We start from the raw sequence: 24692 nt of genomic DNA, 5'->3' as shown, positions 1-24692 counted from the left end.
TTCGTCAGACAGGAAGTAATATTTTCAACTTTAAAAGTTGCTGAATCTCTTCAGTTACCTCAACCCAGTAAATCTTCACCATGGGACACTTTAGCATTTTCATCAGCATTTAAGGCTGACATTTGAAGCCCATATTACTTTTTCTTCCTCCGTTTACATGATAAAAATGACAGCATGGTAAAAAAAATTCGCCTTAACAAAGAAGTTTGTCTCAAAAAATGAAACAAAACATTAAAAACTGCTAATAAATTGCAGCACTGTTGCTGAATTCACCCATGAAATGGCGAACACATGCTCTTTTTGATCAAACCTCTTTAATTATCGGTCTACTTCTAGCTCAGGCAGATTAAGCTGGGCTCCATGAATTCATCAGGAATTTTAATGATCACTGGTTAGAAGCTGTTGGCACTTTTCCTCACTTAAATGATGAACCAGGGAAGGAACTGAAAAAATTGCTTCTTCTGAACATAGTTTCAGCTCTATGAAGTTTTGATTCACTTGTTGAGTTCTTGTTTGAAATGTCACAGAATCTTGGAGGTCATACAAACACACACATATACTTGTTCTGCCATCTTAGTGAGAACTATGTGTTTAATCCCATTAACTTCCATTGATTTTCATTCATTTTCAACCCTTTCTATGCCCTAACCCTAAAACTTACCCTAAACTTAACCATTACTAATGCATACCTCACCCTAACCCTGACCAAATGACCCTTTGCCCTAAACCTAACATTAGCAAAATAGCGTGAGGACCGTCAAAATGTCCTCAATTTGATGGTGAAATTGGTAAAATAGTCCTCACTCTGAGGGCTAGACAGGTGTACACACACACACACACTTTCAGCTATAGCTCACACGATCAAATTATACATGCTGCCTCTGGCTTTGATTAATCCCTTTCCATCATCGGTGTGTGCTTGCTGTTGCCAATTGATTACTGCATGCTGCTGATGACACTGAACTATATTCCTGTTGTAAAAGTGATTTGGAACATGCCGTTTCCAAAGGAACTAATTCAATCAGTTGTACAACTTTCACAATCTATGATATGAATCTTTTTACATTTTTGTTTTTAAAAAGCTGCAACTTTTTAGGTCTGTGACTTCATCATCTCAGGTATGTTTAAACTCTCTGTAGATGTGTCCGTTTGGACCGGAAGCAGCTCTTTGATTCCGTCTCATTAAGCTCATTAATGCGTGTCCACATAGGTAAAACCTCTGTGCTACGCATGTGTCAAACTGCCGAAAATGGATGTCTGTTGTTTCCAAGCACATTTCTAAGTCAATCTTTTTCAAATAATTGCTTGCTTAATCATCAAGTGTTACAGACTGTCTTTAGACTCTCTGGTTTAATTTTGCAAAGGTGTCTGAACCCAGTCGAGTCTTTTTGGATTCAGCAGCTTATAAAACCAGCAGCTCTGTAAAATTACTTATCCATTGTAGGGATGGCACCACGTTAGCAATGGTTCTGCTTTGTTCTTGGATGTTGATGCACAAACAGACCATGCACACATCCATTTTCCATCACATTTTATCCCAGCTGGGGTCGCGAGTGGTGCTGGTGCCCATCTCCAGCTATCTACGGGCGAGAGGCGTCGTACACCCTGGACAGGTCGCAAGTCCATTGGATTATTATATTTAGAATATATATAAGACTCTCCTCTAAAACTCACTGGTAGCATCAATCTGAGCCTAAAACCAGTGAAGGTATAGAAGCTGTTTCCAAGAACCAGAATCACCTGGTTACATAGTGCCATATGAAATGGTGGAGTCCATAAGAGCTGTCTAAAGCCTTCAGTATTGGATAGCCATGATTTTACACTCTCAATGCCAAATGACTGCTCTTAAATTGAACTTTATTGATCTCACATTGGAGAAATTTACCTCTGCATTTAAACCATCCCTTTGGGGAGCAGGGGGCTGCCATCGTGGGGCAACAGAGGAGCAGTTTGGGGTTAAGGGTCTTTGCTCAGAGACTCAGAGTGGCAGTCTGTGGGAGTGAAGCTTGAACTCAGAACTAGGGATGGGGATCGAAACCCGGTTCTATCAAGGACCCGGTTCCACTTTTTTCAAAACCTGAAAATCAATAACGTTTGGGCTTATCGATACCACTATCGAGTCTGGTCGTTTTTTTTTTCTCTCCCGGAGGTCCTGTAACTCCCTCGAGTCGCGTCACAGCATTTAAATCTAATCAATCCAATCACTGCAGCATGTCCACCAATGTTTTGGAATTAAATTGTAAGCAAACAGATATTAAAAGTAAAACAAGTGAAGTCTGGCAGTTAACTTTGCTCGTGACTCGAGGATGGCTGAACAGAAAAGACTCCTCCTCCTCCTGCTGCTGCTGCCGCCGCACCACAGTCAGGCCCGTCTTAATCATCCACTCAGAGTACCACTGGTAAGCGCGCACACAGACTTTGTAGCTTGTCCGGTCAGTTAAAAATAGTAATTGTGAAATCCGTGTTGTAATCCGCAGCATACAAGCTAGTTAGCTTGAAAAGTAAATAAAGTTTCAGACGTGCTGCGTGATGATGTGTTCAGATTGGCTCAGTAAAACGACAATTAGGTTATCATGATGCGTTCAAGTGTAACGTAAAGAAAAGGGAAATTGAGTTTTTGGCGAGAAACGAGTTTACAGTTGTATATTGCTCTAATTATTTTAGAATATATAATTAAACTACTGATGCCAACATTTATTAAAAATTACATTTAATTTAAAATACAATTATTTATTTGCTAAATATTTTCCTAATCACTAAAAACATGATGAAAATTGACAGTAGACAATACATTAACCAACAATTGTGAAAATATATTCTAGTTAGTTTTATGTCATTTCGAAGTGGCCTATTACATTAGCCATGTTTATTGAAGGCTAGAAACGTTTTTGTTATGTTCACTTGTTAAGCAATAAAAGCAATACCAGTTCTGTTAAAAAAATATTGTTGCATCGTCTTTCCACCAAATAACAGAAAAGTATCGATAGTGGTATCGATAAAGACTCGGATCGATAAGGAGTATCGATAAAGGTATCGATATCAATAAATATTAACGATCCCCATCCCTACTCAGAACCTCAGGATTCCAAACTCTATGCCCTAACCGCTAGGCCGCCACTCCTCACATCAATTTGATAAATGGTCCCTGGTTAGGGGATGTATCAAATATTAAACTAAGAACAGTTGGCCAGAAGTTTATTTATATAGCTCCAATTCACAACACGTCGTCTCAACCCATTATAGAAACAAATCAATCATACAGTTGGATTGGTTTAAAGTTTTATCATCTGAGGGAAGACCTGCAGATTTCATCCAGTAATTGACTTTTCAGGATTTTCTCCTCCTGGATGAATGTGTAGTGACAGTAGAGGTTTGTTTGCATCGTGTCGCTGGAAATGCATTACTTCCTGGAATATCTGCAAGTAGAACGTTTCATATAGTTATTCAGTCCCTCTACCTGGAGTTCTCTGCTGAATAAATGCAAATGCAATTATATTTGTTTGACATGATGCTTTGGCTCGTGACACTGAGGTGCATAATGCATGTATGCAGTTTATTGTAGTATTGCACCGATACTGATACCAGTATGGGGTAGGGCCCTGATACTGCACCAAAATGGTGTTTTGAGAGCCAAAAGTTTATTCAACTATTGTCACCCATTCCAGGTAGGCAATAAAAAGTTCTACTGGATTCACTTTGTATTAGACTTTTTCCTGCTTCATAAAGGTAGGCAGCAGCTTGATAAAGTCATGATGGCAATTATTTTACATCCAAGTAGTATGCAGTTCTTCATATATACACACACATCAATTTCAAACAGATGGTATCAGTATGGTGTGGTATCTGTATCAGCCGATACTGCACAGCCCAGGTATCGGGACCTAAAAAGGCCATAGGCGCAACACTAGTTTATAGGGTCAGGGAATGGTGGCGTTATACACAACATAACATTAGGTTAGTTGACTCCTGTCAAGGATATGAAGGATTCCTTAATGCAGTGTGTTGTTACAAAGAAGGCAGAGTGAGCTTTGAAAAGGACCAAATGTTCAAGTGTCAGTAGACAAGACATCTACAGGACTGTTTTTAATCCAGAAAAAAATATTTCCATAAAAGGAATCCAGCTTGTTTAAAAAGCACAGTAGATCAGCTGACTTGTTTTCTTCCATTTGTGTTTTTTTTTTTCTTTTTTGTTTGTTGAGCTGCCTGTCTGTTATCCCACAGTCTAATCATGATAATCTCCAAATGGACTTATGGGGATGAGCGTTCTCGGCAGCATTCCCAAACGATCAGGTGAAGAACAAGTAAGCTCAAGGTTGAACAGTAGTAGGACAATGGTTACATAGTGTTGGACAGGGCCTGCTTTTGGTCTTTTATAACTTTACCTACATGCAGTAAAGCGCTCCATGGAGCTGACTGGAGGATTAGAGGATTTGCAGTACTAAGCTACAGGAACCAAGCCCATTGACCCTCTAATGTCTCCTCCTCCCTGGTGCTGAGCAACAATCCACTCTCCTCTTTTCTCCCAGTTGGCTGGGGAGTTCACCACGTGACCAAGATCAGAGATCATATGGATGGGATAAAAGGAAGTTGGAGCTTACATAGAGTGGTTAAATCAGTTTGCTCTTCCATTAGTTTGAAAGCACTGACTCTTTCCATATTTCTGCCAGTTTTTTCAGGTTAACATTCTCTGATAAATCAGCAGATTTTACACAATGTGTCATGGAAGCTTGTGTCCAGCCAGAGTTACAGCCTGCTTTGTTAATGCAGTGATGAAATAGATGGTGCAACACCATTTGTCTGAAAGTTGTGATGGGATGATGGTGGCACTGTCAGCGGACTTAAATCTGATTAGGTCCCATCAGTTAAAGTTAAGCAAGCTTTCCATTTAGTTTCACTTGCAGACAGCCTGGTAGCTAATGGAATCACAGCCGGGGGACGCGGGTCATTGTTGACTGACACTCCGCGGGCGTTTGTCTCTGTCAGCCTAATATGGCAGTGTGAAGTGACTCAGCAGAGAGCGGTCCCAAACCCCAGCCGGGTCCTTGCCTTTAACTCAAACTGACAGTGTTCCAGTTCTTATCCCTACCTTGCCACCAGCAACTCTGCTGGAAAGCTGGAGTTTTTCTTTTGTTTAATGTGCTGTCGTCATGGATTGGACTGGAAAAGCAGCAGCTCATGTTCTGTAAATGATGATCTTTGACACGGGTCTCAAAAGGTGTCTTGTTTAAAGTTTCAGTTCTTGTAACTTGCTACTCTGGGTCTGATTCCCACTGGTTCTGCTATTTTAATGGCTTTTTTGCCAATTCTTGCTCTACCCAGTGAGGGTGCTTCACTATGTGCTCTTCCTTGGACTACATTGTTGTTCATATTTTTCATGGTTAGTTTACTTACAGCACAGTGTTTACTTTTCTTGGGATTAAAAGACTGGAAATGTAGAGTTGTTCACATCCATCCATCCATCTTTTTCCGCTTATCCGGGGTCGTGTCACGGGGGTAGCAGCTTCAGTAGGGAGGCCCAGACGTCCCTCTCCCCAGCCACTTGGGCCAGCTCCTCCGGGGGAACCCCAAGGCGCTCCCAGGCCAGCCGAGAAACATAGACCCTCCAGCGTGTCCTGGGTCTCCCCCTGGGCCTTCTCCCGGTTGGACATGGCCGGAATACCTCACCAGGGAGACGTCCAGGAGGCATCCTAAACAGATGCCCGAGCCAGCTCAGGTGGAGTCTCCGCCTCAACAAAACGATATCAGCAAGGCGAAGGGTCCAGTGCAGGTGAAACGGCATAGATGGGCACAAAGTTGTAGCAGCCAATCGAGTCTCTCTCTGAGAACGTCACTGTGAAGAGTGAAAAACTCAGTCCTATTTACAGATTCTTTAGACAAGGGGTCATTGGTGGACGTTTCCAGCTTCAGAGTAATGATTGTTACTACTTTTCATTGTTTAATAGAATATGTTCTGCTGTTTATACAGCATGTGATGGAGAAAAGTGTTTTTGTTATATTTTACATTGTTGGGTCATGGCCATTACAACCACTGCTAAAATAAGTGTAAACAAGTATGAAAATGGCAACTTATCGCCTTGGAAAATAATGATACCTTCACGTGGTCTGGCAAAGACTATAGAAGAGAAACATGTTGGATCTAAAGATTAAACTGACCTGAACTTTGGCAAGACATTTACAGAGTTCTTAATTTACCGGCTACAGGAAGAAGAGGATGCATCAAATGCACCGACTGACTGCTAGCGAGCATCTGATAAAAATCAAACAATAACGTTAATTTTAAAAAACGACTTAAGTTTAAACAGGGATATATTTTTAGAAAATATATATATGTCACATCAATTGTGTAAACTACAGACACAACAGGGGAGAACATTTAAGGATTCAGTATTTACCACACAGAATCCTTTCGCTGCCCTCCGCCATATTGAAAGGTTTACCTCATTTCTGGTATCATAGAATATTCTCGCTTTCCAGTGGAAATTACAACATGAGTGGGTGTTCATGTGTAATTTTCATCTCAGCTTTTGGTATTTACCATAACTACGGTGGCACATAAAGGCACAGTGAGTCAAATTTCCCAATTCTAAGTCCTGAGGTGAATCATAAGTACCATAACATCAGACGGAGGGGTTTAGGTGCTGATGAATAAGATTTAAACAAAAGAGATTTTAGAAGTCATTTCCACCTTCAAAAATTATACAAATGAAGGAAATCTCCACATCTTTGGTTCCTGTGTACCATCATATATATTTTTTTCTATTTTAAGCAATATTCCAGCTGTTTCTATGGTAGATTTATTAGTGAAAAGGACGACTAAGCCTTAACTTTAACCCTGTAGTCCAAGGATTCAGGGTGTTTGTTCAAGATCCTCCTGCAGTTGCTCCATCACCTCAGAGAGGTTTGATCTCCATTTTGATGACCTACCCAAAATAGCATGGTATTCAAAAGTTTATATAAGTCATTAACTGGATAAATGTGCTAAAGCGACTTTCTGAATGTAGGGCAGCTGTAAAATAAACAGAAAAACTAATTTGTATACGAGTTTGTTCAGAGACTCTGATCTTGGTCAGGCTAAGATCATTCTTGGGATCTGATCTGCAATAAGAGCAGGTACATTGAGTACCTGCTCTTATTGCAAATATAACCAAAACAAAACACTTACTGATTATCCTTTTTTTTGGCTTCTGATCATATTTCAGAACATATGCATAATTAAATCCATTATCAAAATGCTCACTCCGCTTGGATGATCCTTGAACATCCTGCAGATGTCTGATGATGGATTGTAAATATGAGTCTGACATGGTTTAAAGTGAAGCGAGAGACTGTAGAGCGGCGAGTACGGTGGAGCGGCGGGTCCGGTGGAGCGGCGGGTCCGGTAAACCAGGAGATTAGACAGTTTCAATTGACTTCAGTGTTGCCATCTCCTCAGTAAGGAAAGTAGCTATTGGCTGTGCTATAAGTCGCTGAATGACGTCATTGCCTAATTTGCATAATCTACCACATAATCTGATCTGCATGTTATTGACACCATGGGAAAAATAACGTACGGTAGTTAGAGAGAGACAAAATTAGTAAAAACAATCAGATTATATAGACCTACTTTTTCTGTCCATAAATTTTTGTTTATTTAGTAATTTTATTCATTTAATTTTTTTTTTTATTGGTTATTTTATTACAATTCTAATCCTCCTCCTTTACCCAGGCTTGGGACTGGCAAGATTAACCATAAAGAGACAATATGGCGGAGTTACAGATTTATTTATTTTTTCTTTTTTCCCTTGTGGTCCAATAAGGAGCTTTAAAATCATGGTAAAACATCAACATTTTGAATCATAAAATTTTTTACATTACATTAACTTAAAAAATCTAAATGGAACAAAAAAAGACTTCAAAGAATCGATGACAATGTGAGCAAATAATGGTAATTACCGGTATTATTATTTTTTTAAACTAATAAGATTTCCCTCCACACACACAGGCTGTGCTTGCCGGTCACAGATAGAGTGGTCATCGTCATGTTGGTCAAGGTTCTCTATGGCAGGTTCAGCAACTGAGGTAGCTGACTTCAGCTTGATCCACCTGCGCCGTCAATCCCAGCGCATGCGCGCGGTTGAATTGCAGTCTGGACGCTGAGGGTAAACATGCTGTGGCTCTGACTGAGTTGCTGGAGGGGTCTCAAAAGTCGCTAAATGTAGCGACAAAGTCGCTAAGTTGGCAACACTGATTGACTTGGGTTAAAACTGTGAAGAAAAATATAAATGTAAAGCTATAGCTTTAGATGTAGCTTAACCTTGAAGCCTCTTGATTCTTCATTGAATTATTGAAAAACTGTAAAGAATTTTAATTTAGACATTTTTAAAGGCCATCAGCTTGTATCTGTTGCCCTTTAGATTTGCAGCTGACATTTAAAAGTTAATGTCTGTATGACGGCACCATTACCTCTGGTTGTTTTCTTCAAGCTCAACAATACAAAAGCTTTAAGGTGATGTTTCATTTGCCTCCAAAAAACTACACTGAAGTATTATATCCAACGACCAACTTTGAACATCCCTGTTTTCTCCTAAAGGATCAGATGAGCCTTTTAGAGGATAACAATAAAGCCCAATGCCAATCTGAAATCACCGAGAAAATGTCAGAAATGACAAAAGGGGTGTTTATTCCCTGTGCCATAATTGACTGATCATTACCATGATGGCATTGTGTTTCCTGCCAAGCAGTTGTGACCCTTATTAGTTCAGGAAGCGACCTGCAATCAGGGTTGCTAAGTGCCATCCGATCCACCGGAGGATAGGAATTGGGAAAAGAAAGGGGAGATAAAGGGTTTGATGTGGAGAGATGTGAACAATGGAGAGGTGCAGAATAGGGGATGAAGAAGCGACAGCACTGAGGACCAGAAGGGGAGATGAGCCCTGATTGAAATGTAACTGTAGAATCGTCATTAAGATTTTAGTTGAGTGTGGTCTGCATTAATATTTCCACTTCTGCAGATTTAAAGACTACATTGTGAATATAGTCGTTTCATTTGAGTAAAACTCTAAAGGTTTGGAGACTTGCATTGCCTAAAAATATCGAGCCCTGCTGGCTGTGTACATGTGGCCTTTGGACCCTTTTTGTCCTTTTATCTTGTGTGTTTCCTCTCGAACAGTTTCCACCTTAACTTCAAGCTGGGCCAGATAATCCTGATGCAAAATCAATACTCCTTTGCTCCTGCTCCATCTGTTTTTTCCATCCATCTGTTTTTTCCTCCTTAACTCATAACTCCATTCACATCCTGACTTACATTGTGATTGAAGCCTTATTTATGCAACAATATTATTACCATCATTACTGATTAAACTATCACAGAAGACATGCATTGTAAATTTCAGGAATATGTATATCCAATCAACATCTTATCCCATTACAATCACAAGCTTTAATGTTTTTGAGGGGGGTTATAAATAAAAAAAACGGCATGAATTTGTGCATGATTATGCAAGGTAAGGACAACTCTGGGGTCTGAAAGGCTTTTACTGCTTCTCAACTTTCTAGAGCACCTTCTTTTTCATGTTTGCCTCCCCTACATGGCTTAAGGCATTTACTTTCTTTCTGCAATGCATTTCTTTTTACCATTCTTACTTAAAGGTGTATTAAATCAATTCCCAATAACGGCGCTGCACACTACAACATGCTTGGGTTGCTGTGTTGCACTGTGCACTTTACCAGCACATTGTAGTTGTTATAGAGTCGGCAGCTTTAAACGGAAGTGTCCCGAACACCGGCGGTACCTGCTGATACTTCTGCAAGTCTGAGGGATTCGCCTCGATCCATTACATGCTTGGATGCTGATGGTGTTTGTCAGCATGCTCTGCATGGCCAGAGGCAATTAAGCTGAAACACAAGCTTGATTTAATGAAGCTTGGCAGGAAAAACATCCTCAAACAAGTTTTGCTTTTGAGATGAAAGAAAAGGAGCTTGTGATGCGAGGGGGGGCTTCACCAAGTACTGATGAAATCAAAAGACAGGTAAACGGGAGCAAACAAATTTTCCCTTGACATGACTAAGATCTTTTTTCCTTTTCCCATGTTGAATCCCTGACTATTTCTAAGGCTGAAGCAGTGTTTAATCCAGTGGCAGCTGCTATAAATTAAAAATACACGTATACCAAAAACCAAACAAACGTTTACTTGGTTATCACACCAGTATATTCATGTGAATTTCTTGCACCATCACTCCCTCAGTTACACTCTCTCTCTCTCTCTCTCTCTCTCTCCGATGCGTCTCTTACTCCCGCGACTCGACCTGTCAATCACCCACAAAACGTCTGCGCTGCATCACATAGTCCGGGTTTGGACTATGATGACATACACATTTTTTTTCTCCTTTTTACGTGCATCTATTGTGAAGTGATATTTGTACCAAAGGAACTATGTGTTCCAACTCCCCACCAACCCCCAGTTTCCGTTCATTAATTAGTGTTTCCCTACACCTGTTGACTTGTGCACCCCTTTGGGCATTTTGTCCTACTATGAGTTCCCCCACCCCCCTCACTCAAAAGTATTGACGATTGTCTAAAAGTGGAACGCATAATAACTGATTATAAAATAAAGACTATTTTAGTTACTTTTAATCTGAGCATTTCATTCTTATCATTTTATGCTTTCAATCTCAAATAAAAACATCATGAATTTGTTGCCTGGAAGTTGGTAAGGAATCAAAATAAATAAATACAATCATATTATAAACCTGTCATTATAAAACTGGAGCTACCTTATAATCAATTTAAATTTGAATTGTGAACAAAAATTATAGACAGGCTTAATTAGATTAACTTTTTTTCAACACACTTAAGCTGTTTTAATGAGCTCTGATAGCTCAGTGTGGAAAAACAGCTGATCCCAGGCTGTTCTCTACATCCAGGCTGTTCTCTACATCCAGGCTGTTCTCTACATCCAGGCTGTTCTTCTGCTTGGTTTGATGTGTCAAAGCTGAAGGTGAACTTAAACATAAAAGAAAAACTTACCTTTTTGTTGATAGAAGCTTGTTTAATTTTTCTATCATCTCCTCCCAATGCCAAACAGACCCCAGCCCAATTTTATTTTAAACTTGTTCCTGCTTCCTGACCTGCATTATTGTGACCAATGAGCTGACATAACATATGTAACGATCCAGAATCCCCTCATCCCATTGGTCGAGCCAAGTGTCGCTCACGGAGAAGATTTAAAAAATACAAAAAAAGATGCAGAAATATAGGGAGGAATATACCGGGGTGAAAAAATTCTGCAATAATGAATGTAAAGCACACTGCAAATATGAATCTAATTCAATGCAGATTTGAGTCAAAAAGTTAAAAAAATCATTTCTCACACAAAGGGGGGCTAAAAAGAAATCACAACTCCAGGAGGGGTGAAGGCACATGAGGTGTTTTTTTTTTATTTTCTTTTTGTCTTTCTTTTTTCTAGTTTTTTGCACCCCAACTGCGACACACATGCAGACGACCTGGTTTCTGAGTATAAACCAGTTGGTTACTAAAGATGCTCTGGATGCAGTGTTAAATATAATCTTTCCCTTTTGTTGGCCTCCTATGCCCGCGTTTAAACAGATTTAAATTAACCCTTTGATTCCTGTCTGCATCCTAACATGACGTCATTTTAAAATCTGATTGAAACTGAAGACGATGTGGGGAAAAGGAACACAAGATTACAAGGGTAGCTTTTGTTTTCCTCAGCAGCTTGATGGATGTATCCCTGTTGGTTCCTGATTGGCAGCTGAAAGCTGGCTGAGTCCCAGCAGGGGGAAAAGAGACAAACATGCTGAGTTGGTTAGACTGTGCTGAATGTAGAGGAGCAGACCACACCAGCATCTTTAAAGGAACAGAGGGGAAATTATGCTTTTATTTGGTTACATGTTTTGTTATTTTATTGATAACTAAAGCTCCTCATGAGTCATTAAATCACAGTGAACGTATTAATTTTAGGTATACATAATGATCCTTTGATTAATGCTTTCTGAACGGACTTTTCCTTTAACCCTTTCTTTTTGGCATCAGAGCAAGAAAACCCTTCATATTGCCAGGCAGCTTCTTGAATCTTACCTCTGATATTTCAACGCTTTATTTTGGACACGATCTTCAAGTGTTTAAAGGATGGAAAGCCTCTTTTCCATCACCCTAATCTTTAGTCATCTCCACAGATTGTCTTTAGGATCAAAGTGTTTTCCCCTTTAGGAGAGAAAAATCTGCCTTTGATGCTATAAAGCCAACAAATCCAACGTACCATTTACTTATACTGACAGAACAAAACACCGTGCTCTAAGGATTGTTGTGGCTCATATAAACAACAGAACCTTGCTTCCAAAAAGCAGAGCTGTACTTTTTAAATCCTGGTCAAACTTTGGAGTTAATTAATTCAGGATTTTTCACAGAGGGTCCAACTATAGGTGCTTAGGTTCATCCCTTCCTCTCCCTCTGTCCCTCCACTCATCTCATTACCGACAGCAGAGGGTGAGAAGTGAGGCCTGCATAGACCTATGCATTAATTATTGAATCCTGTCTTCTTTTACCGCAGCTCCTCCTCCACAGTCCCTGATAGCCTCTGCTCTGTTATGTACAGGTTAACCTGCAGGCTTCAAGCAGCAGAAATGAAAGCAGCAAACAGACTTCAGGGATTTGATCAATGGGATGAGGTGCTGCTAAACGGCGTCTGTGCGACAGGTTGGCCCGCTGGGGCCAGATATGTCGCTCCCCGTTTTTAATTACATTTCGGTTGTTCCGGTTGAGCTTCATGCTCAATTAATTTCCATTCAGTATTAAATGGTGCGGAGAGGTAGGCAAATAGTTATTAAAAAATGACATTTGATCCGTTTATTGTCTTTGCTCGTCAGCGGCGCTGTGCTCTCATGCCCCTGCCCGCTAGATTCGAAACGCTCATTTTGAGGCCGGCTAATGAAGGCCGTGGAGGTCAGCGTGGCCGAGACTTTTAGACAAGTTTAGGGCGACTCACCGTGACGCTTGATCCCCTCCCCCCCAAACTGTCTGTCCTCTTCAGCTACCTTTGTGCTGACTGTGAGTGTTTGCTTCCTGCAGGTTTGAAAAGGCAACATCAAACCTCGACCTCCCAAAGCCCCCAAGCAAGAGGAGGAAGACGCTGCCAAGATGTTCAGCACCAAAAGGTCAGCACAAAGTCACTTTTGATCTGTTCCAGTATAAATGAAGAAAAAAAGCTCAGTAGAGATTTCTGGAAACTGGAGAAAAAGATGGTAAAGTCTGATATTTCATTTTGTCAAACAGACATCAGAGATGGACAAAATGTGTAATTAGGTCATTGTACTAAAACACACAGAGTGTTATTGAATTGTTACAGTCACCCTTTAGACATCAGTGGGAATACTTTCCTTCAATCTTTGCTCAAAGTTTTAGCAGCCCTGTCTACATGTCTGTGCATTTTTAATGTGGCTCATGGTCTCATACAGTCTGCATGAATGATTCATCTGTTTGGTTTCTCTGGATGTTGACTGCAAGCTGCAAATGTGCTGCTGATGTTTATGCAACGTGGACCGAAGGTGCTGAACAATATGCAGGAGATTTCTAAGAAACAGAAGGATTTTTATCATTAGAAATGATGTGGAAAACTAAATTTTTTTATCTGTACAAAATTAATATTTTTTAGGATGAAAATTGTTTTTTTTTGTTTTTTTCTGCCGGGAATATTTATTGTTTTAAAAGGAGCAGCTACTTTACCTTAAAATGATGTAGAAGTATTAAAATATGTTTCAATATACAATCAGTGACCAGGGATTTTCTGGTATTTTGCAAATGTATTTTCATGTTTGCTTTTATAGTAATGAAAGTTATATAATTTGAGAAATATTTCAAAATTCTCCCATTTGGCAATATTCAAAATTTGCAGATTCAGTAAAATTGTCCAGTTTATGGGATCAAAGTATCTCTAAATATAAAATGAAACTAAAATCAATAATGAGTAATTATTTACCCCTTTAGAGAACAGTTTTCCTTCCTCTGCCCTTTCTTACCTTGAATAGATGTTTTTTATGGGGGTCCCCTCTGATAGACTCTAATAACACAGTGCTATTGCTGCAGACTGCGTTAATGCTTTAATTTGGTGTCTGTGAGCCTTTATATACTTTTAGAGCTCATTTTTTGTTGTCTAACCTATCATATAACCAATTTAACACCAACAACAATCTGTCAAGCAAGTCTGAAGCATCTTTTATTCCTTTTTAGATAAAAGCTTATCAGAAAGTAGACAAAGTCTCAATCAGATCTCCTGTCTAATAGGAACTTAGCGCTGTGGGTATGTGGTGAAATAATGCTGTGTTGCAGTAGTTGCTAATCTTTTAATCAAGGACTCCCATACGGATTGTTTAAGATGCTTCTAATCAGGCGTTCCCAAACATTTCACCTCCAAAATATAGCACTTTCACAGCTTGACGACCCACTAAAATAAATATAATTGCATGTAATTTTTGAAATAACATTTAATTATTTCATCATTTTTAGTTGATATTGATTTATCTAATAGGAAATGTAGTTGTTTGTGCTTTTTCAAATTTATTGGTATATTTAATAGAATATTGCTCATAATTTCTATAATTTTTTATTTTTTTTTTTTTATCATAATTTTTCTATAGATTTTTCTATAAGCCATGCTTGGAAATCTTTTTTAAAGAATATCATCATCTTCCAATTAGGAATGTTACAACTGAATCCAAAGTAGTTGTGTTCTATCTGACACTATAATAAAGGCTGGAATTTGATTTTCATTTTGTAACCAAAAGCTCTGTAATATTAGGCAACCAAAAAAAAAGCCCCAAAAAATTCAGAAGTTTTTGCTACATTATATATTTGATTATAAATGGAATCAGCTGAATGGCGCGGGAACTTCCGGTGTAGCTACCAGATCAACTCGGGTGGTCAGATGTGCTCGGGTCCTGCTTCATGCCGGTGACGTTACGCTACATGATTGGCTGAACGTTGCCACATGATGTCAAAGAGTGAAAGTGTGAGGATAATCAAGACACTGCTGTTTTCTTTTTGGTTTAATTTTAAATAATGAAAATAGCTGAGTTCTTAGCAGATGTTGTAGATTCTACAATGTAGAATCTGTAGCAGGTGATTCTACGCATCAATACATCAGTTGGTTTCTGAAAGTTACTAGGTTCTTTAAAATTACTCAGAAAATTAGAAATGTACTGATATTATAATATTTCATTTGGATTTTTGAATACATAAGTACTTTAATGAATTAGTACTTTAATACTTTAAGGTTAAGTAGATTACTGACTGAGTAACTTTTGCCTGTAGTTCAGTAAGATTTAACTATGAGTATTAATACTTTCGCTCAAGTACTACAGATGAGTTCTTTGTCCAAGCCCCTAATTCACTATAGCATCAGAGCTATAGTGTATTAGACGGCTTAGGGGTGCTTGTTGCTTTACTTAGGACACTATTTTAATAATCTAGGCTTGATTTTTCAATCATACTTGACTCACAGCCAGATGTAGGGCGATTTTAATTATATTCAGTTACTTATTCACTGAAAATGATCTCCAAGCATTGACGGAGCCAAATCAATCAGATTAATTCAAAGTTTTCTGTCTAAGGAAAAGCAGCTTGTTGCATCGAGTCCTGGACTTTCCCTTTGCTAATGGGTGAGCTGCAGACAATAGAAATTCAGGAATCAGATTTTAAACAGTTTTCCTCCTGCTAGTCTGACCTGGTTTGCTTTGTTTCTTTTGGGAAACCCTAAGATTAGCGCTAAGGTCATCTCACTGGGCAATCATGGTCACAATAAACTCAATGGTGGAGCCAATTCGGTCCCTTTGACCAATAAAATCAACTAAAGGGAAGATGGCTACATACATAACATTTTTTACTTCTTTAATTTAGTGACAAAAGGGTTCATATTAATGAACCTAAATCACTCTCTTAAAGACCTTGTTATATTTCACCTCTGAAACAAAATCTCTTCATATTTTCTCTTCCCTACTTTAGAGGTTTACCTGTAGACCGATCCTGTATTGATTCCTTCTTCTTTTAGAGTTGCACTTTTCAAAGTAACCCACCATGTTTGAGCTGATATCAGCATTAAAACTTTGCTGCTGTGTTTACATTATAGTATTTCCATGGGGAAGGGGAGACTTAAAAGTATAATGATGCGACGTCCCAATGCTGCATCCATTTAGCTGTTTCATGCTGCTGTGTGTAATAATCATCGTCATCATACAGTGAGGGGGGGGGGATTAAACCACGCTGGGCTTCTATCTTTCAGGAGCTGCGTCAGCACAGTCGATGACACAGATATCCTCTGAAGGCCTGTGTTCAGCTGCCATTTTAAAATTCAAATGCTGAAAAGGCTTTTTTTTTCTCATCTAGACGGCAGACTTTAAATAATGACACTCACAGAATAATTAAAACTGTTTCTGCAGATAAAATCTAAACATCTTGGGCTTGCAGGTATCGGCTTAAAGAAGAAAGGGACTCTGAGAGGAAAAGTGTTACGGATAAGCTTGTCTGTTTTTAGTGACATGCTTAACGTTTACCTCTCTTGGACTTTTTTATTTTTTATTTTTGTGGCCTCACAGTCTACTGTTAAAAGGGATTTCTTGTGTTGCATCGTTTTACTTTTACATAGGCTGGATTCAAACTGAGGGCCTTAATGCTCAATTACGATTATTTTGTGAATGCTGATGTTTTTTTTTTTTTGCGTTGTCTTTAAAATTTCCAAATCTATACGATTTCCTGTGGGAACTGCATCCACGCAGCTTGAGGGTCCCGCAGGAGCAGTAGAGGAAGCAATGACGTCACTAGTAGCGAGCGCGTTCAGAATTTACGGAAGTAAACATGGATGTAGCGCTTGAGCGCATCTAACGAGATTTTATACCTTTTCCAAAAGGAACCAGTGCGTAACAACGCAATATTTTCGAGAAGATCAAAAAGACTGCTCTCCGAGGTGTAAAAACAACCAAATGGTTGTTTTTACACCTGGTTCTGCGTTGCAGGACTGCGTGTAGGGACCTTTTGTTGAGTCAGGGTTTTCTTGGGTCATTAAAAATCATTAAGTCATTAAATTGTAATTTTTTAAATTGAGGACTTAATTGACATTAAAATACATTAAATGTGATTATCGTGGCATTTAAAATGCTTTATTTGAAATAAAAATATGATTTTAAAAACAATTTCAGCACATATTTGTATCGCAATATATTTGCACGGAACTGCATCTAGTTGATGTTCGGAAAATAAGCTAGCAGCGGAAAAAAGCTAGGGAATGGGGAAAATGCTATCGACATGGCTGCAGCCTGTCGACAGTAATGACGACGTAGGATTTTGCCGTCTTACTTTTTTTTATATATTTTGTATATATGCCATGTTCATTTTTATTTATTTATATATATATATATATATATATATATATATATATATATATATATATATATATATATATATATATATATATATATATATATATATATATATANTATATATATATATATATATATATATATATATATATATATATATATATATATAATCTCCTGCATAAATCCTGTGAGATCAATGAGATCTTCACTAAGAGTGTTGAATCGATTAATCCTTATTTTCACGGACGCAACCACTGAAATCGAACACACCCTTTATCTTGGACTTTATCTTCACTGTTTCCACACCTCACAGCAAGTCAAGTCAAGTCAGCTTTTATTGTCACTTTCTTCATATGTACAGGACATACAAGGGAAATGAAATTACGTTTTCTCTCTGGAAATATACAAGCAATATACAAGACTGACATTTACAGACTGACATAAAGTGCGGGACATGACAGATAACAGTGATAGACTGGTAACAATAAGTGGTCAATAATAAATACAGTACAAAGAACCTATGACATTTAACGTTAGCATTCAATATGTCACATTGAACATGGCTGCTAGCTGCTAGTAGAAGCTAACTGGCTTAGCCACAGTAGGCTAATTATCATCCCTCCTTTGTTATTGTAACTATAAACATGAGGCTTTATTAAAGCCCCTGTCACACCTTGACGATTTAGCCAGCGTAGAAAGATCGTGAGAAAAATCTGGAAAAAAACGCTGGCATTCGTTGGATAAGTTATGGGTACGTTTTTGTATAAGTTATGAGCATATTGAAACACCTCGACATACGGCAAGCATGTCATAAGGACTAACGCCAGCATATGCTGGGGCATAAGTTACAGGTTATCTGATCGATGACTTACGTTAAGTGTAAGTTACTCATAAGTCATGATGTCTAGCTTATCTAAAGCCTATGTGCGTAACTTATCAAGAACTTATCTCCAATGCATATCAGAGCGTGTGAACGGAGCGGAGTGACTCGCAATTCCCACTTCCCGCTCAAAGCTGCGCCAGGACACTCGGCTCAAAATAGGCCCCGCTCTCTCCTTCATTTTCCTGCCGCTCTGGCGAAATCGCTCCAAACTCGCTCAAATGTTCAGGAGAAGGGATTTTCTAACGTTTTTCCTTCATGTAATTATGCCAGGGCCCTGGGATCCTTCGAGTTTAATTTAAAGATGTGACTGATACATGTGTGTTGTGTTATTTAACTGGCATTGTTTCCCAGCTGTGAACGTAACGCCTTGCTCCATATATGGTGCCCCGCGTTCCCTATTTAATTATTAATTTAAAAAATCACACTTAAATCAAATAAATGTATTTTAGAAATTTCCAACATTTTTAATTGATGTTGTGAGCGCATCGGAGCGAAATCCTCGCTCCGGTCTTTGAATTGACCATATTTCTTTCGCTCCAGACTGCATCCCCATCATAGGGTGAGCGCGAAGGTGAGTTTGATGGATCGTCTCTTCGTTCACGCCAGCGGCCATGACCAACAAACTTCCTAGCTGAATCTGCTGCGAATGCAAACCTTCTTTCTTTCATTTTCCTTTTTCTTTATACTGTTTTTTTCGGGGTGCAGTAAACAGCAGCTAGGTTATTACGGCTATCAAAGACACCTTTTTATGCAGAGCGGGCGCCTCCAGGCGCATCGCTGCCTGAGGGGAGAAGCTTTAACTGCTGCTTCATAAGGCCCTGGGAATCATGCTTCTGCATCATTTCATTTGCATTACGCTGCCATGCGTTATGCATAAGTTAGGCTGTCATTGGACAGAAGTTCTGGACTCGTAATAAATACGCTATGTATACGCCAAAAAAAAAACAAAAAAAACAGAAAGTTCAGCATATGCCAGTGTTTTAGGAGATTCAGGGACGTCAGGCATACGCTGGCTAAATCGGCAAGGTGTGACAGGGCCCTAACTGACAGCAAGAAGAAAAAACAAAAAGGAAAAATAAATAAAAACGCCATCATGACAGTTATCCTGCTGAAAACCTTTATATGCAAGTAAAGAAAACAAAACAAAAAAATCACAAGTTGACTATGCACCTTTAAATCATTCAGGCAAAGAGTGAAAACCTTGGTAACTGTTTTTTATTTGCCTCTTGCTGTTGATTCATTTGCATTTGCACATGTGAATAAGGTTATTATGAGTCCCCTTGCGCTTCACATGTCCACAGAACAAGACGCAACCATACTAATGGTGTCAGATTCAACTTAATAATGCAGACCTTGCTATTTTTTTTCTTTGTTAAATCTTGATATGGTTTCAGGCAATGAATAATGTACACAGTGGAGTGCATATATTTTAAACTGGAGGTAAAGTGTCAGCTGTGAACTGCTACACCCTCCTTACACACTCTGCTTTATCATCGGAAGGGAGCCATAAATTATAGTCTTTGAGGAAAACATCTCAGTGAGAGAATAATCACAGCTGCCTTTTTATCTGTCATTTTGTGAAAAGATTAGTTCACCTCTAGAATGAAGAGCACGCCGCCCTCGATGCCATTATGTGATACTTTTGTTTAGTTCTTTTGAAGCAGAAAAAAAACGGCTTTTTTGTCTGCTCTTTACAGGTTGGTTCTTCTTCCTTTGCAAGCAGCAAATTTTATATTTCACTTTAGAAACATTTGAAACTAATGATAGTTAATATTGATACTGTTTTCTCTTTTTCTTTCTTTTAAATCCTTAAAAGCGTTTTCATATGACGGTGATGAATTCTACCTTAGATACTAAGTCATGATATGGATTATTACTCTTCTGTATTTTTTCAAACTTTTTTTCTTTCTTTTTTTTTTTTAGAAATAAATGTGAAATTATTAATAAAGTAAGGAGTACATTTTTGTACCATTATTTTGGTATATATATTTTGTATATACATAGCAAGGACTAACTCAACACAAAATTGAAATGATAAAAAGAAAAGTATTCTGCACAATAAAAGCTTTTTTACTCTTTTCGTTTCACTTCATATTGGGCAAAACTAAGAGGGAAAAAAAAAATGAAAAAAAATATATATATTCATTCTTCAAATTGTATTTTTGTCAAACATTTTTTCTAAATTCTATTTTCAGATAAACACAGTTGCAAAAGAACAGACTTGATCTGAAAAACAGAAAAAAATATATATATTTATTTATTTTTCTTTTTTTATTCAATAAGATAAAAATGGAATAACAAAATGTGAGAAAACAGAAAATCTCCTCAATATGTTCGACATGTAAATTAAAACATGTTCAAATTTTCATGAGCTGCTCAGTGGCGCAGTGGTTAGCAGAACTGGAACCTCCTTGAACCTCCAAGAAGGTTCAGGGTTCAAATCCTGCTCCAGTCATGCTTTCTGCATGGAGTTTGCATGTTCTCTCTGTGCATGCGTGGGTTCTCTCCAGGTACTCTGGCTTCCTCCCACTATCTAAAAAGGTTAATGAGGTTAATTGGCTTCTCTAAATTCTCCTTAGCTGTGAGTGTGTGTGTGAATTTTTGTTTGTCCTGTTTGTCTCTGTGTTGCCCTGCGATGGACTGGAGACCTGTCCAGGGTGTACCAGGTGTGACCACCACCCCTCACGACCCTTGGGATAAGCGTGATGGAAAATGGATGGATTGATGTTCAAATTTCCGTTTTTTTGATTTTCAACAAAACTAAATTCACTCCTGCTAATGGAAAACTTTGAGCTCTGTTTCTTTTTATGGGCTTCAACCGCAGTCACATGCATTCTGAGGCAGGGATCTAAAACTGCTGTGGATTTTTTTTTATACTTTTGTATAACATAAATAACAGAATACCCAACTGCTGGACAGCCCAGTTCCTAATCCATGCTATCTGGCGAAAGTTAATTTAGAGTCCAGTGATCCATCAGAGAAAGCATCTAAAGCCTGAGTATTGTAGAAGAAAGCTGGAGTTGCCTAAGTCTCTCCAATAATACACTGAACAGTAATATCATGTAAGGCGGCTGTCCTGGTCTAATTTATGCAGTATTAATTTAGTTGTAAGTTCTGGCTTTTGTTTTATATAAAAAGTCAGCAATTCTTAAGTTTTAAAATGGAAAAAAAATAAACATGTTAATCATTCTGCTCTCATTCAAATGCAATTATGCATTCAGTGGATGAACATTGATCTAAGGGTCCAGGTTATCAATTAAAGTGACCAGATTGGTCACAAATATTGCAGGAGCAGACGGGAGTAATGGAGACGAAGAGCAGGATTTAAAAAGCTCTACCCTAGACCCATTCATTAAGGCACTGATCATTGCTTCACCTAAAACTGGTCCAAAATAAATCTAACAGTTTGATGGCAACACTTCATATAAACAGAGTGCATCTAAAAAAAAAAAAAAAAAAGTCAAATACATTTTTAAAAAAAGCTCAAAATGAGCTAAAAAGTAAAGTCTTGTTGCTTCCAGCCTCAGTTTGATGAACTGCTTTGCCATTTTTCGTTGTTCATCCGTTCATACTAACATGTTTGTTGGAGCCTCACTCACAATCCCTCTTCATAAAGATGTTTCTTTATATTGCATATTCTTCATCAACTAAAACTTTTAAACACCACATCATGATAATGGAAAGTAAAAAAGATATTTTTTTTTCCCAACAAATTGCCACAAAGGGTTGCCGTACGGGGTCACTATTTATTGCTCTGACCTGCTATGATCCTTTGATGGATCACAGCTGTTAGCCGACTGCTGCATTGGCTTACCAGTAGAGCTTGGTCATATGCACCAAACAATATTTGACATTTTTAATCTGTGTGGCGATATTTTATATATCTCTGTTTTTTCTCCTCAAAGTAACAATAAAAGAATCACCTTTGAATGAAAACATTTTCCCAAATGTGACACAGGATTAAGCAGCTGTAGATGGACATAAGAAATAAATGAAAAAAAACAAAATAACGTAGTAGTTGTTATTTGGAGGGGCTGCTTTGGATTCAGAGAGGGAGGAAGGCAGGGAAGCTTGGGAAGATCAGTGAAGACAAAATGAAGACTAGAAACGGGGAACTGGTGAATCTTAAATGTAATTAATAGGGCTGCAACTAACGATTATATTTTAGATTAATCGATTAATAATCAGATGGCCAAAGGTTCCTTAGAGGATAATTTTTATAAAATTAAACGAGGTGAAACTAAAACTTTTCCACTTGAGGAGTTCTGGATAGAGCATATTGATGGACGAAAAAGTTTTTCTTAATGCAAAATTTCTACAATTCTTATTTTTACAATTTTGGTATAGATGCTGCTGAAGGTGGTTGCTCTAATGGCTAAAGACATGTTTTAGAGTTTTTACACTCCATTTAACAATCGATTAATAAATTAGTTGGCGATTATTTCAGTAATCGATTAATCCCATTATTTGTTTTAGCCCTAGTAATTGTAGTTTAGAGCACCTTGATGTAAATGATAGAGTCTCATCTTATCTCTATTGTGTCAAAAATCCCAATGTTCTTAAAATCTGAATATATTTTACCAGGTGATTTCTCCAAGCTCTTTGTAAGGACTGAAAGAGAACTGTCTGCTCTGTCATAAGTAATTTTTTCACTGGTAGCTGTAATTTAGAAGTTTCTAGTTGCAGAAATATTGAATGTCTTTTTAAGAATCGGTGCAAAATAATGTGCACATTCATAGCGCTGTAGTTTGGGTTGTATATTTGCATGGTTTGGCATTACCATCCAAGTCATAACAATATGAAGATATAAGGAAAAACAACTTGATCTTAATAATCTTCAGCTCCCAGTTCATTGGTCCTCGATGAACTTCCATAGCTCTGCTGTTGCTGCAGCTTTGTTGACACTTTTAACACTGATCAGTGTCTCATTGTCATGGTGGTAGCTAAGCTTACACGTTGGAAACTGTTAATAGAATCCCATCCTCTGCACTGACCCGCTCCCACCTGCATATCCGTCCTTGGCTGTGAGCTGCTGACATCAAGAGGCCTTGCACTTGATTATTTATGAATGCAGAAGAAGGAGAATTGTCTGGGGAGCATAGTGCATGCTGGGATACATTAACCCCCCCAGAAAGGTCTGCTGGTCCAATCATGACGTACAGCCTGCCACGCAGATTTCCCCTTAATGTCCGCCCTTTCTGCATAAGTCTCCTTGTTTCAAAGCTTTGATAATTTAGAGATTTACAGCAGTTCAGTTCTGTTCATTTCAGTTCATTTATAGAACGCAAAGCCGCAACATATGTAAACTCACCCACTTAGCTTCATAGTTTTCCATCTGAGGAAACCCAACAGACTGGATCAAGTCACTGTTTCACAGCTTTCGCTACGGCTGGATGAGCATCAGACTGTTGCTTGCATACTTGAATCTGTAATTTAATCAGGTTGGACCAGGCTTGATTGATTTTGATTGATTTATTTCGATACTAAGTGAACAGCCTGATCTAATTATTCAGCGACTCTTGTGGAAAATGAGACACTCTGTAGCCGGAAGGCGTCGATTGTAATGAAACTGCAACATTTTGGTCATCATGTTGGTCAGCTTTTTATTCTTTGGCTCCAGCTTTCTATGATTTAAAGATGCTTTTCTTCTGTTCTGTGTGAACAGAATTGGTCCTCTGCAGGAGGAATGATGTCTTTATCTCACAGAATATGAAATTGAAATTGACAGGATGTTTACTGTTGAAGAAAAGAGTCTCAGGAAACGGTTTCTAGTTGCTGATGAAGTGTAAGCTATTCAAAGGAAGCCTTGATTCGGTGGAGTCTGATACCAGCAAAACACCCTTTTAATTATTAGTTTGAGGCTCTTATTTTGAAAGAAGAAATCAGCAGATGAGCTGCTGTCTTAATATGGCCACTAATAAAGACTGCAGCCTTTAAAAAAAATAATATTTATTTATTTTAAAAAGTCCGGTCAGGACTAAGGAATAATCAGTGGATCATTATCTATACCAGAATAATGCGTTTGCGGTGATTTATTTCATTTAGCGTTACCCCCAGATTCCACATACTCCGTCAGCGCTCTGCCCCACTCACATACGTCGTGCGGAGCGCTTGTCTTTCATGTAAATCAATGAGAGCTGTTCCACATCCACCGCTACTCGTCCGCACGTCTCCGTCCACGTACGTCTTCTCCGTCCTTCACCGACAAAATACGGAGCCGAGCTATTTTTTGCTCCGGTCTGGTCTGGCCAGGTCAAGACCAGCAATTGCTATCGCACCAAAAAGGAAAAAGAACATCGAGAAATTCCGGTTTGTCAAATTAAAATATAGTAGCAACAGATCGGTGACTAAAATTATAGCATAATTCTTATATATTCCAAAAAATAAGACCGTTTATTTAAATGATTGGATGCAAACTATTGGAAGCAGATTTCTCATCTCCATC

The 24692-nt window shown here is 38.4% G+C and overlaps 1 long non-coding RNA gene across 1 annotated transcript in view; it reads left to right on the top strand.

Annotated features, from left to right (window-relative positions):
- Positions 1-24692, top strand: part of LOC107095556 — a 117982-nt gene that overhangs the window by 4369 nt on the left and 88921 nt on the right. Inside the window, exon 2 of the long non-coding RNA XR_001481751.1 lies at positions 13067-13152. This is a non-coding gene — a long non-coding RNA (uncharacterized LOC107095556). The remainder of the gene's footprint in view (positions 1-13066; positions 13153-24692) is intronic.

The sequence above is a fragment of the Cyprinodon variegatus genome, unplaced genomic scaffold, assembly GCF_000732505.1.
Source record: "Cyprinodon variegatus isolate N-32 unplaced genomic scaffold, C_variegatus-1.0 Scaffold556, whole genome shotgun sequence".
Lineage (NCBI taxonomy): Eukaryota > Metazoa > Chordata > Actinopteri > Cyprinodontiformes > Cyprinodontidae > Cyprinodon > Cyprinodon variegatus.
The sequence above is the reverse complement of the archived record's forward strand: the minus strand, read 5'-3'. Positions and strand labels throughout refer to the sequence as shown.